Genomic DNA, 12,283 nt, shown 5'->3' on the forward strand with positions numbered 1-12,283 from the left:
GACCCTCGGAAAGGGGCCCGGGAAGCCAGCCTGCCACGTGTGCGTTTCAGGGGAGGTGCCATGGGGGGCACTCCCCGGTGTTCGGGAGCTGGTAGGCTCGGAGGCAGTGTAGTGCCCGGGGGTGCCATAGCGGGAGATTCGGCAGAGGGACGTGCCTGCCAAAGGGAGCCACGTGTCCCAGCCATGAGACCGTGTGAGGGCACGGAGAGAAAATTGGGGGGCGAGGCCCGAAATTGTGAGGACACCAACACAGCAACGGGAATCTGGGTTGTTGGAACCAATAGTTTAAGCGAGAGGCGCTTGTTGAAAGCCCCGGGGTAGTTTAACAGTTAAATGGTTAGGGTAGATTAGGAAGTGTACCCCTCCGCACCATCCATCCCCTCGCTCTCGTTGTGGGCCGCTGGACCCACTTTGGTTATAGATCGCTGAACTCTGGGGAGGCCATCCTGAGGCTTCGTTGGGCCTCGGCACAGGACGCCAGCTCTCCCTTGTTCCCCTCCGGGAAGGGAACGTAGGGGTTGGGAGTAGGCTAGGTGACAGGATAGGTTAGCCGAACAAGGACGATAAAGGGGGTTAGGGGACGATTTATAGTGGGGAAGTAAAAATAAAAAAATAAGTTGGGGCTAAATTGGGGTTTGGACAAATTTAGGGAGTGGGTATAGACAGTGACAGGCAAAGGCCATAGGTTGGGAGGGAGACCGTAGGGTAGGTCCGAGCCCGCCTTCCGAGTGGCCAGCACCACCGCACTCCCTCCACCAACCTCCACTGAATGGCAAAGACTGGCCAGCTTCATCTGCTGGCTGCGTTGCTGCAAGGCAAAGGCCGGCCCACTTCATCGGCAGCTGTTGTTTTGCTGCAAGGCCTGTGCCATCGGCTGGCCGTGTTTTGCTGCAAGGCCTGTGCCGGCCCACTTCATCTGCCGGCTGGCTGTTTTTCTTCAAGGCCTGTGCCGGCCAGTTCATCTGCCGGCTGTGTTTGCCTGCAGCGGCCTTCTTCTGCGGGCTGTGTTTGCCTGCTACCTTTGCCATGCCATGCCCACTGACCCTGTTCACCAGCCCCGTTCAATTTTTGCTTTGCCCCCCCCTGTTCATTGCCATGTGCACCAGGATCAGAAAGCAACAGTTTGCAAGCTGCAAGAACTGCCCTGTTGGCAGCGACAACACGGGCCTGCAGTGGCGGCCCGTGCACCGTGTTTGCGTTCAGTTCAAACCATTCATCCATCCATCCGTTGTGTTCATTGCGTGTGCCACTTGAGCTGGCACGGAGACTATGTTTGTGCAGCCCATGCACCGTTGTGGTTCACTGCGTTCAGTTCAAACCATTCATGCATCCATTCATTGTGTTCATTGCGTGTGCCACTTGATTGTTCATTGTTCATTGCGTGGCACGGAGACTACGTTTGTGCAGCCCATGCACCGTTGTGGTTCACTGCGTTCAGTTCAAAAGGGAAGGCCTTGGACTGCGTGTGAGCAGCCGGCCACGTTCCCTGTCACCTGCATTGTTTGAGCCAGAGACTGCATGTGAGCAGCCTGGCTCCCTGCTAACTGCTTTCTTTTTGCAGAGTTCAGTGATCCTGGGCCATGCTTTAGTGTAAAATTTGTAAGTTAAGGTTAAGATGTACTGTACATATGAGTGCGCCCCCGGCATGTTTGTCTTAGCGCCGGCAATTTTATTTAAGTCGTCTGTGTGAGTGAGTTTGTTTACGTAGTTACTCAGCCCTCAGGTTATTTATTTTGGGGACACGAATACCATGAATGTCGCACTCAGGGATCCGTAGGTAAAATGTACTAGGGGAAAACTACACATGATGGCACACGAAAATTTGACGACTCGGGCCGAGTCTGTAAAAAGGGGAGGGGCTAGTGTTGTGGTTACCAAATTCGCAAACCACCATTCAGGTCCCTTAGGTGAGATATCTCTGTAAGTATATGTGTAGTTAGGCCCAAACCCGTTGTTTCGAGGGAATAAATGTCATTCAGTCGGGCTGCGACTCTTCAGGATAGCCGTTTTTCTTTTACTATCTTTATTTTGGACCAGCCGCCATTACTACCACCACCAACCACAACGCCGCTTCACAACAACAACCACCAACCACAACGCCGCTTCACAACAACCACCAACCACAACGCCGCTTCGCAACAACAACCACCAACCACAACTCCGCTTCGCAACAACAACCACCAACCACAACGCCGCTTCACAACAACAACCACCACCACAACGCCGCTTCACAACAATAGCCACGACCTTTACCGTCACAACTCGCCACAATCGCATCCCCACCATTCTCGCGCCACTTGTGGGCACCGATACTGGACTCGTGTAGGGCGCGCACCGTTAAGCGTGTTCAGAGACATCACAGACTTTCCGAAGAAAAACGGATCAAAAACGACTCACGCCCACTTCTGTTCCGTCCTATCGGCGAGCTGGGGCGATTTGGCCCCGCCTCCAGGGCGTTGGAGTGAGGACGCTATATGCAAATTCATGGATCAAAAAGCATTCACGCCCACTTTTCCTCGGTCCAATGGGGAGCCAGTTGGAGAGGTGAAGGGTCGGAGGCAGAGGGTCAAAGGTGAAGGAGCGAAGCCACGGGGCTTATAAAAACGGCTGCGTTCGTCAGTCGAGGAAGTTCAGTTGAGTGGGCAGTTGTGAGTTCGGAGGGGAGAAGTCAAGAGTGAAGAGTTGGGACGAGCCAAGAGAGGAGACGGAGAGGGCGATTAGACGGAGCTGTGGAGAGGTGGCGGCGGCGAAGGCGGACGAGGTGGTGCTCGCGTCGGTGCCGGGAGCGGCACAGGGAGAGGCCAGCAACGCGACCGAGGTGGAAGAGGAGACGCTCGCCGCGGGACCCGAGACAGGGTGAAATCCTCCTTTCCCCGAGCATCAGCAACCCCCTCCTGTTTCCCCCCGCGCTGAGATAGTGCAACAAAGGGGGCCTCCTTCCCACCCCCTACCAGACACTGTCCGCGAGGCCCGCGGAGTTGAGGCACCACCGCCGCTCCGCGTCTCATCATCAGACGGGTAGGCCCGACCCGGTCTCGGCCCCAGGCCCGCCTACCCCCCTCATCCTGGAGGGTGGTTCTCTTTTCTTTTGCTTTGGGAATATGTGTTGTCGGCGCCGTCTGTGAAGCAAAATTGTATAAGTGTTGCCGTGTGTCCGGTAGTCGGTTAGATCTGCATTGTTGCATTTGCTTTTTGTGTAATATTGTGTTTCTTCTTCTATTACATTTGCTTTTGGTGTAATTGTATATGTGTGCTTTCCGTTCATCGCGAAATAAATGTGCTTATGTTGAACTGTTTTCCCGCTTCGCTTCGTCTTTTCTTTCATTGAATCTCCATCTTGCTTCACGTAAAGGGTTGGTCGTGGGCTAAAACGCCCGATAATTAATCGAACCGTCGAGGCCGACGAATAACACCGCTCGGTTATCCCGATAGTACGGAACGGGTCGCTTAAAGTGGCCCGTGTCCGAAGTCGACCTGCGGCGAGGTGCGATCGCCCGGTCTACCCTCCGTGTGGGTACTTAGGTAGGTCGAATTTGGCGAGCAACCCTATCCCACACGGGGGCCGATTGGCTCGATCGCGGTGAGACTGAAAGGTCCACCCGTGACTAGTTCCCGGCGTTAGTCCGAGAGGGTCACGACTGGATTGTCCGTCCGGTGGGCGACGTGCTGCGATTCGAGTTACGTGGCCGTCCGCACGCCGGCGGGCGCGAATCCGCAACAATATATTAACAAACAAAGTTGTCCGGGACTTTTTGGAACACCCTGTACGTAGAAACACACACAGACACACACACAGACACAGACACAGACACAGACACAGACACAGACACAGACACACACACACTTTACTGCGAGTCAACTTTTCATGCAGTTCCGACAACTCAACCCCCTCGCCCACCGAAAGTCTCCCCCCCCCACCCTCCAAAGCCTCAACCTCCCCCTCCTAAATCTGTCCCATCTTTGCTTCCCCTACTCCAACCCCAAGTCCTAACCCTTCCCCTTCCAACCCCAAGTCCTAACCCTTCCGCTTTCAACCCCAAGTCCTCACCCTTCCCCTTCCAACCCTAAGGCACCAATCCATCTGTCCATTGAGACCATATTCTGTGCAAAGCGTTGGTGCTGCCTAATCAGTCTCCGAGGCTATTGGGCACAATCCTGGACGGGTCGCCACTCTGACACAGGATACCAGCAAGGTGGCACTCATTTTGCTGACCTCAGGATGACAGGCAGTGTCAGCCCCACCCGGTATTAATTGAACAGCCAAATGGGATTTGAACTCAGGATCCTAGGATCCCAAGCCCACCACCCTAACCATGAAGCAAACACCAGGCAATAACCCTAAGGCACCAATACCCTCCAAATTTCAAACCTACAAACCAATCCCCATCCAAAGGTCAGGTCAGGTCAGGTATGGAAGCATGCGCCAGAGCAGCGTGTGGCCACGTCTACTTTCTGCCAGTACTTCAGGGGCCTCCACCTGGCCATCCCCCAGGCGGATGCATGGCCCATCCCCATCTCCTTGAGATACCGATCAACCTGCTGCAACCACTCGGTACGTGGTCGGCCGATTGACCTCCTCCACTCACAAGGCTCCCTCACTGAGAGAATCTGGTGAGCAAGATTGACGTCAGAAAAATGAGCCACATGTCCATTCAGCCGCAGCTGACACTCTTGGACGATGCAGGTAACAAATCTCATTTGAGTCTCTTTCAGGAAATGCTCATTTGACACAAAGTCTGACCAATGATAGCCAATGATTCTCTGATAGAGACCTGGAACCGAAGGAGTTAAGTCTTTGTCTTAGGTTCTATATCAGAGTCCAAGTCTCACATCCGTAGAGCAAGACATGAAGCACCAATAACTTAAAGACTCAGTCTTTCATCCTCCTGCAAAGGTAATGACAGTGACACACCCATAGTCCAACAAATCCATGACTCCCCAGACGTCTATTGACCTCTGGCTCACAACACACCCATCAACGGGAACATGGTGATGATAAAGTGGAGAGCTTGCTGTCAAACCTCGCCTCAGATTCTGCAACCGGTCCAGACGGCATCAGCCCATGTGTTCTAAAAACCTGCTCTGCTGCGCTTATTCATCCTCTCTCTGTTCTATTCACTCTCTCATTTGCTCAAGGTCATCTGCCATCTGCTTGGAAATCAGCAAACATTACTGTCCTGCATAAAAAAGGTGCAAAAACAGATCCCTGCAACTACAGACCAATCAGCCTTCTCCCAATCATCAGTAAGGTTATGGATTCCGCCATCACTTCAGACATTAAATCCTTCCTCTTATCCAATGGTTTCATTTCCGATCATCAATTTGATTTCAGAGCAGGTCACTCTACCCTCGATATGCTGATTCTGTTCTCCCAACAATGGATGGAGGTCCTCAAAGCCAGACATGAAATCCGAGCCATATCCCTGGACATGTCACGTGCTTTTGACACGGTCTGGCACCCTGCCCTGCTCACCAAACTCTCTTCCTATGGTATCCAAGGCCATCTCCACTCATGGCTCGCAGACTTCCTCTCCTGTCGCAGTCAACGGGTGGTTTTTAATGGAGTTGTTTTATTCGCTTTTGCTGTCCAGGCTGGAGTTCCTCAAGGTAGTGTTCTGGGTATTGTTGTTTTTCTGGTTTTCATCAATGATCTCTCCGACTCTCTGGAAAATCCTCTTTATCTGTTTGCTGATGACTCCACCCTCTGCCGTACCATCTGTCATCCCTCAGATCGCAAGCAGCAACTTCTTTGCTCACTGCAGATCTGGGTAAAATCACAAACTGGTCCAACACGTGGAACATGTCTTTCAATCATGAAAAATCTCACACTCTCACTATGTCTCTCTGAAAGGAGCATCTGGAACCCCCCCCCCCCCATCATCTACTTTCTCAACAATCCCCTGGAAGAAGTCCTTTCTTTCAAGCTTCTGGGTCTCACAATCTGCCACGATCTTTCCTGGGAAAGCCACATTTCCAACCTGGCCTCCAAAGCCAGTCGCCGACTGGGAAACCTCCATCATGCAAAGTCCTTCCTCAGCCCATCTGAGCTCCTGACCACATACAAAGCTTTCGTCTGCAGCCTGATGAAGTACTGCTCTCCCCTCTGGGCTGATGCTCCTGCCCCTCCCCTCACCTTTCTCAGCGTCACGCTGTGGAAACCAAAGCATTTCGGATCATTGGCATCTCCCACGATGAAGCTGAGTCTTTGGGCTTCTCATTTTCTCACTGCAGGCAGGTCGGTGGTCTTTCTGTCTTCTATCGTCTCCTCTCTGGTCTCCCCCCCCCACTCTGTCTGCAATTTGTCCCCACCTGATTTCCACAGGGTGCTCAAAGTCCGTCAGCAACCCCTTCTGGTAAACTACCAAAATCAAGAATCATTGCTCACCTTCACTCTTTTATTCCTCTTTTTTCCCGCCTTGGAATAAACTCCCACATTCTCAATCCCATTCTTCCCTCCAGGCCTTCAAAACAGCCGTTCACCACCACCTTTTATCTTTCCCCATCCAAATCCTCGATCTTTTCTACCCCCGTTAATCCACCCCAAACCCACCTCCTTCAAATTCCCTGCTTTCCTTCCTGAAAGTCCCCGTAATGTCCATCTTGTATTCCCCATGTTTCCCACCACATCCCTCTCCCTTCCACAGATCTCCTAATGTCTGTGTTCCCCACTGTTTTGTCCTCCTCTCCCGCCCCTCTTGTCTCATGCCCCCCTTGCCGTGCATTGTGTGTTCGCTCTTATACAAGCCTTGACAATGCAGACAAAAAAAAAGGAATGGTCAAGCTCCTTTTCCGTACCACCAGCATTGGAATACCAAGTCCAACGATGTTGCTGTGGATGATGAAAGCATGAATCAGGCACCCTCAATCCACGACATCTTGTGAAGTCTGTGTCTTAGGTCCTTGATGACTCCCAGAGACCAGGAAAATGACTCCCAGAGAGTACCGAATCTTCACTCACAATACGTTTGTGGACCGGTGTTACCTCAATTATCATGGGAGTCAGCTTATTGGACACAGATACTGCAACTCCCTGAGCTTGGTAACCATCAGAGCAACCAGACCAGAAGTAGGTGTAACCACCCATTATGATCTCACCACTATCCGGTCTCCGGACCTCAGAAAGTGCTGCAATACTGATGTTCAAACGCTGATGCTCAGATGACAGCAGAGACAGGTGATCATCCTCTTTTAGAGCGAGGACATTCCAAGCACCCACCCGAAGGAACCGCCACAGGTGAACCCGAGGAGACTGCCATCTGGTGGAAGACACCTCAGTACTACCCGACACATACTACCATAATCTGACCCGGCAGGATTGCCCTGTGGTTTTCCTCCTATCGTCAAAGAATAGGGGTCCTCAAGGCTTTACCCCAATCCCGTCATCTGGTGAAATGCCCTGCGAAGGGCAGCTGCACAGGAAGTACTCCCATGGAGATTTCATTGTTTTATTTGTGTATGATGAGGAATAAAGTGGTTTACGGTGGCCGGCGTGCAAATCCTGTCATGAACCTCAAAGGAAGAGGGAACCTAACTGCAGGAGGACGTCTGCGGACACAGTTGGGCACCAGATATCGATGGCTGTTGGCTCGCTAGGAGCTCCTCTGCCCTTTGTCAGGTTTTGTTTTAATATTGCAGCGTGCCCATGTCCATACACCCTCCTCACCAGGACACGACAGTGAACAAGTGATGTGGTTATCGAGGGTATTTTTGATTTATTAATCAATTATTTATTTATTCATTTGTCGATGAGTTACTTAATTATCAAAAAGTTTCAGAGTCGGATGAAACGGTGGTAGTTTTGGTATGCTATTAGCCAATTGACTGAGAAATTAATTATTTTACGATTATTATTTATTTATTTTAATTTTGCAATTAATGCATTAAACAATCAATTATTGTACACCACTCCCTCCCGATTCCGTCTCCGTATGCTGCATGGTAGAGGGGCAACTTAACTAAATATAGCATAACAATTGTGCATTTTGTGAGGAAAGCACCAAATTTGGCGCACTCGTAGCCTGTCATATTATAAACAGATTTGGATATTGGGCCATCTCAAATTCAACCGCTGATGGCTGTGGCAGCCATTTTCCACTGCCATCAAAAATTTTGAGATGGCCCAATATCCAAATCTGTTCAATAATATGATAGGCTACTAGTGTGCCAAATTTGGTGCTTTCCTCACAAAATGCATAATTGTTATGCTAAGTTGCCCCACTATGGTGGCTTTGTCGGGAGCCAACGGCACCCCAGTAATGTCGCGTGGAGGATTTCTTATTTATTTGGCACGGGGCGGTGCACTACTTTGAATGTACCTGTACTTGTTTTCTCTGAAAATTGTGGTGGGTTTCTGTGAAGTCAGTGATAGCATGATAGTAAGGAAGGAGAGAACGTTACATATTCTGCCGTTTTGATGTGGGAATGCCCATTTGCTTTTATGAGTGGGAGGAGGATGAGAGTGAAGATGGGACAGCTTTGGAAGGGGGGGGAGGGTTGAGGACTTATGGGAGAGGGGGGTTGAGTGCTTTATGTGTGTGGGGGTTTGAGGCTTTAGTGTGGGGAGGGGATTGATACTGGGGTGGGGTGAGAGCAATTATGGGACAAGTTTGGAAGGCAGTGTGGGGGGGGAGAGGGGGTGGGGTTGAAGCTTTTTTTTGGATTGTCAAACATGTATGTATGAGTTTACTCAAAGCAAAAACTTAATTTTTTTGGTGTGTGTGTGTGTGTGTGTCACTGTTGGTGTGGAGCTGGGGGGGGGGAGGAGGGGAGGGGTGACATGATAATGTGCTCATGTTGGTGAAATGAAAAGGGTTCCATTAGGCCTTCTTTTTGCACATGAAGAATGTTGCTGCTGGGTTTGTATTACTGGGTTTGCATGTCCAGAATAATCTTTCCATAATATTCTTGATTGGATTCTTCTCTTTGTCCTTGGAGGGTTTGCAGTAACATGTTGGCAAATCACTTCACAGTGCAATACATGAGTTGCCATACATCATTGGTAACAACATCAACAGTCTCCTTCAAATGAATCAATCCTTGGTTTTGGATACATACAGCAAAGTCAGCTGTGGATTAGAAATTTGTTATATTTAAATTATAGTATAATTGGTTATATTTAAAGAATTATTCAGTTGATTAAATATTTATACAATTCATGTATGGCCAGAGTGTACTGTATACCCAATGCAGTATCACTGAAAAATTACATCGGGAACAGAACTGCCAAAAATGCTCAAAACCTTTTTGTGTTGTGGCAAAGTAAAGGTAACTTTTATTTCATAAAGGAACCAGGATGACAGTGTGCATCTGGGTCGAGATTCAAAACCAGCATCGAAGGCTCAGGGGTGAGTGTGCATACCTCGAGGGAGTCTCAGCCATCCTGTCAGCCCTCAAAATAACAGAAAGCAGGTAAACTCACCCTGTCATCCATCCAAGGTCAGCAAAACGATGACCAGGTTGCTGGGATTGAGCCAGTCGAGTATCCTCAGTCGGAGTGGTGAACCGTCCAGGTTCGGCCCCAGTTCAATAAAACTCTCATTAGCCTTTCGGGCATGATGCCATGAAGAAGACCATCCATAATGCATCTTCCAATCTCTCATGCAGGATCACAGGATGTCATGCTCCAGAAGCTTTGAAGCTGTACAATGTTGTGTAGTCAGGATGGCATCAGTTGTACAATTTCACCTTCATGATTTTAAAAGTTGTTTCAGGAACCACCTACATGGGAAGTCATTAAGGAATCAGGAAGAGAAGAGATGGAAGAGTTGGAATTATGGTTTTCATGATATTAGTACACCCACTCCCAAATGGACCGACAGGCAGGGTTGTGTTAATTCCTCTCTGGCGAATATGTCCGCAAAAACGTGAAAAGCCTGAATATGCCCACGAGAAACCGCGAATACGTGAAGCACAGAGCCACAAATGTAGAAACAGGTCTTAAAAACCACAAATACGCCCGTGAAAAACCACAAATACCACCGTGAAAAACCACGAATAAGCGCGAATACATGAAGCACATGGTTGAAAATGTAGAAGCAGGTCAAAAAAACCATGAATATGCCTGCGAAAAACTGTGAATACATGAAGCACATGGTTGAAAATAGAGAAGCAGGTCAAAAAAACTGCGAATACATGTGTGAAAAACCACGAATACATGAAGCACACGGCTGAAAATGTGGAAGTGGGTCAGAAAAACCGCGAATACATGAAGCACATGGCTGAAAATGTGGAAGCAGGTCAAAAAAAACTGCGAATACATGCGTGAAAAACCACGAATACATGAAGCACACGGCTGAAAATGTGGAAGTGGGTCAGAAAAACCGCGAATCCGCCCATGGAAAACCGGGAGTACTTGAAGCACATGGCTGAAAATGTAGAAGTAGGTCAAAAAAACCGTGTAATACATCCGTGAAAAACCATGAAAACGCCCATGAAAAACCGTGAATACTTGAAGCACAGAGCTGAAAATGTAGAAGTAGGTCAAAAAAAATCGTGAATACATCCGTGAAAAACCACGAATACATGAAGCACACAGCTGAAAATGTGGAAGTGGGTCAGAAAAACCGTGAATCCGCCCATGGAAAACCGGGAGTACTTGAAGCACATGGCTGAAAATGTAGAAGTAGGTCAAAAAAAACCGTGTAATACATCCGTGAAAAACCATGAAAACGCCCATGAAAAACCGTGAATACTTGAAGCACAGAGCTGAAAATGTAGAAGTAGGTCAAAAAAAATCGTGAATACATCCGTGAAAAACCACGAATACGCCCGTGAAAAACCACGAATACATGAAGCACATGGTTGAAAATGTAGAAGCGGGTCAAAAAACCATGAATACATCCATGAAAAACCACGAATACATGAAGCACATGGCTGAAAATGTAGAAGCAGGTCAAAAAAACCACCAATACATCCATGAAAAACCATTAATACGCCCGTGAAAACCGCGAATACTTGAAGCACACGTTTTACAATGTAGAAGCAGATCAAAAAACCATTAATACATCTGTGAAAAACCATGAATACGACTGTGAAAAACTACAAATACATGAAGTACATGGCTGAAAATGTAGAAGCAGGTCAAAAGAAACCATGAATACATCCATGAATACGCCAGTGAAAAACCGCAAATACTTGATGCACATGGCTGAAAATGTATAAGCAGGTCAGAAAAACCGTGTATACATATTTGAAAAACCATGAATACATGAAGCACGTGGCTGAAAATGTAGAAGCAGGTCAAAAAAACCATGTATACGCAAGTGAAAAACCACGAATACGCCCGTGAAAAACCACGAATACTTGAAGCACAGAGCTGAAATGTAGAAGCAGGTCAAAAAAACCATGAATACATCCATAAAAACCATGAATATGCCCATGAAAAACCGTGAATACTTGAAGCACATGTTTTAAAATGTAGAAGCAGGTCAGCCAAACCATGAATACGTCCATGAAAAACCACAAATACATGAAGCACATGGCTGAAAATGTAGAAGCAGGTGAAAAAACCATGAATACATCCATGAAAAACCATGAATACGCCCATGAAAAACCGCAAATACTTGAAGCACACGTTTTAAAATGTAGAAGCAGGTCAAAAAAACCATGAATACATCCATGAAAAACCATGAATACGCCCGTGAAAAACCACAAAAAACCGTGAAGAACCACGAAAAATCATGAATATCCCCGGCAAAAAGTAAAGCGCAGGGCCGTGAATGTAGAAGGACACAAAACCCACTAATACGTAAAGCACAGGGTCACAAATGTGCAGCGTGATTCATAAGTCCCAGGACATGGTTTTAGCTGCTTATATCATGTATTTATATTGTTTACTTGTTTTTTTCTTTTTGCCAGATAATACAAGTGATTGTATGTAGAGGAGTGGGAGAGAGATAGAGGGGTGGAGAGAGAGGGTGGAGAGAGAGGGTGGAGAGAGAGGGTGGAGAGAGAGGGTGGAGAGAGAGGGTGGAGAGAGAGGGTGGAGAGAGAGGGTGGAGAGAGAGGGTGGAGAGAGAGGGTGGAGAGAGAGAGTGGAGAGAGGGAGAGAGAGAGAGAGAGAGAGAGAGAGAGAGAGAGAGAGAGAGAGAGAGAGAGAGAGGGGGGAGGGGAGAGGGGAGAGGGACAGGGAGAGGGGAGAGAGGGGGAGAGGGGAGACTTTTGTATCTTTTTATTATAAAAATAGAAAAGAAAGCCCCCAAATGGGAGTTACATTTTAATTTAGAGAAAGAAAGGAAAAACCAAGAAACAATTTCTGAAGAAAGGAAAGGATGAATCGGGTGGA

The sequence above is a fragment of the Eptatretus burgeri genome, chromosome 8 (genome assembly GCF_056783735.1).
Source record: "Eptatretus burgeri isolate ZD-2024b chromosome 8, Ebu_testis_v1, whole genome shotgun sequence".
In the NCBI taxonomy this organism is placed as follows: Eukaryota; Metazoa; Chordata; class Myxini; order Myxiniformes; family Myxinidae; genus Eptatretus; species Eptatretus burgeri.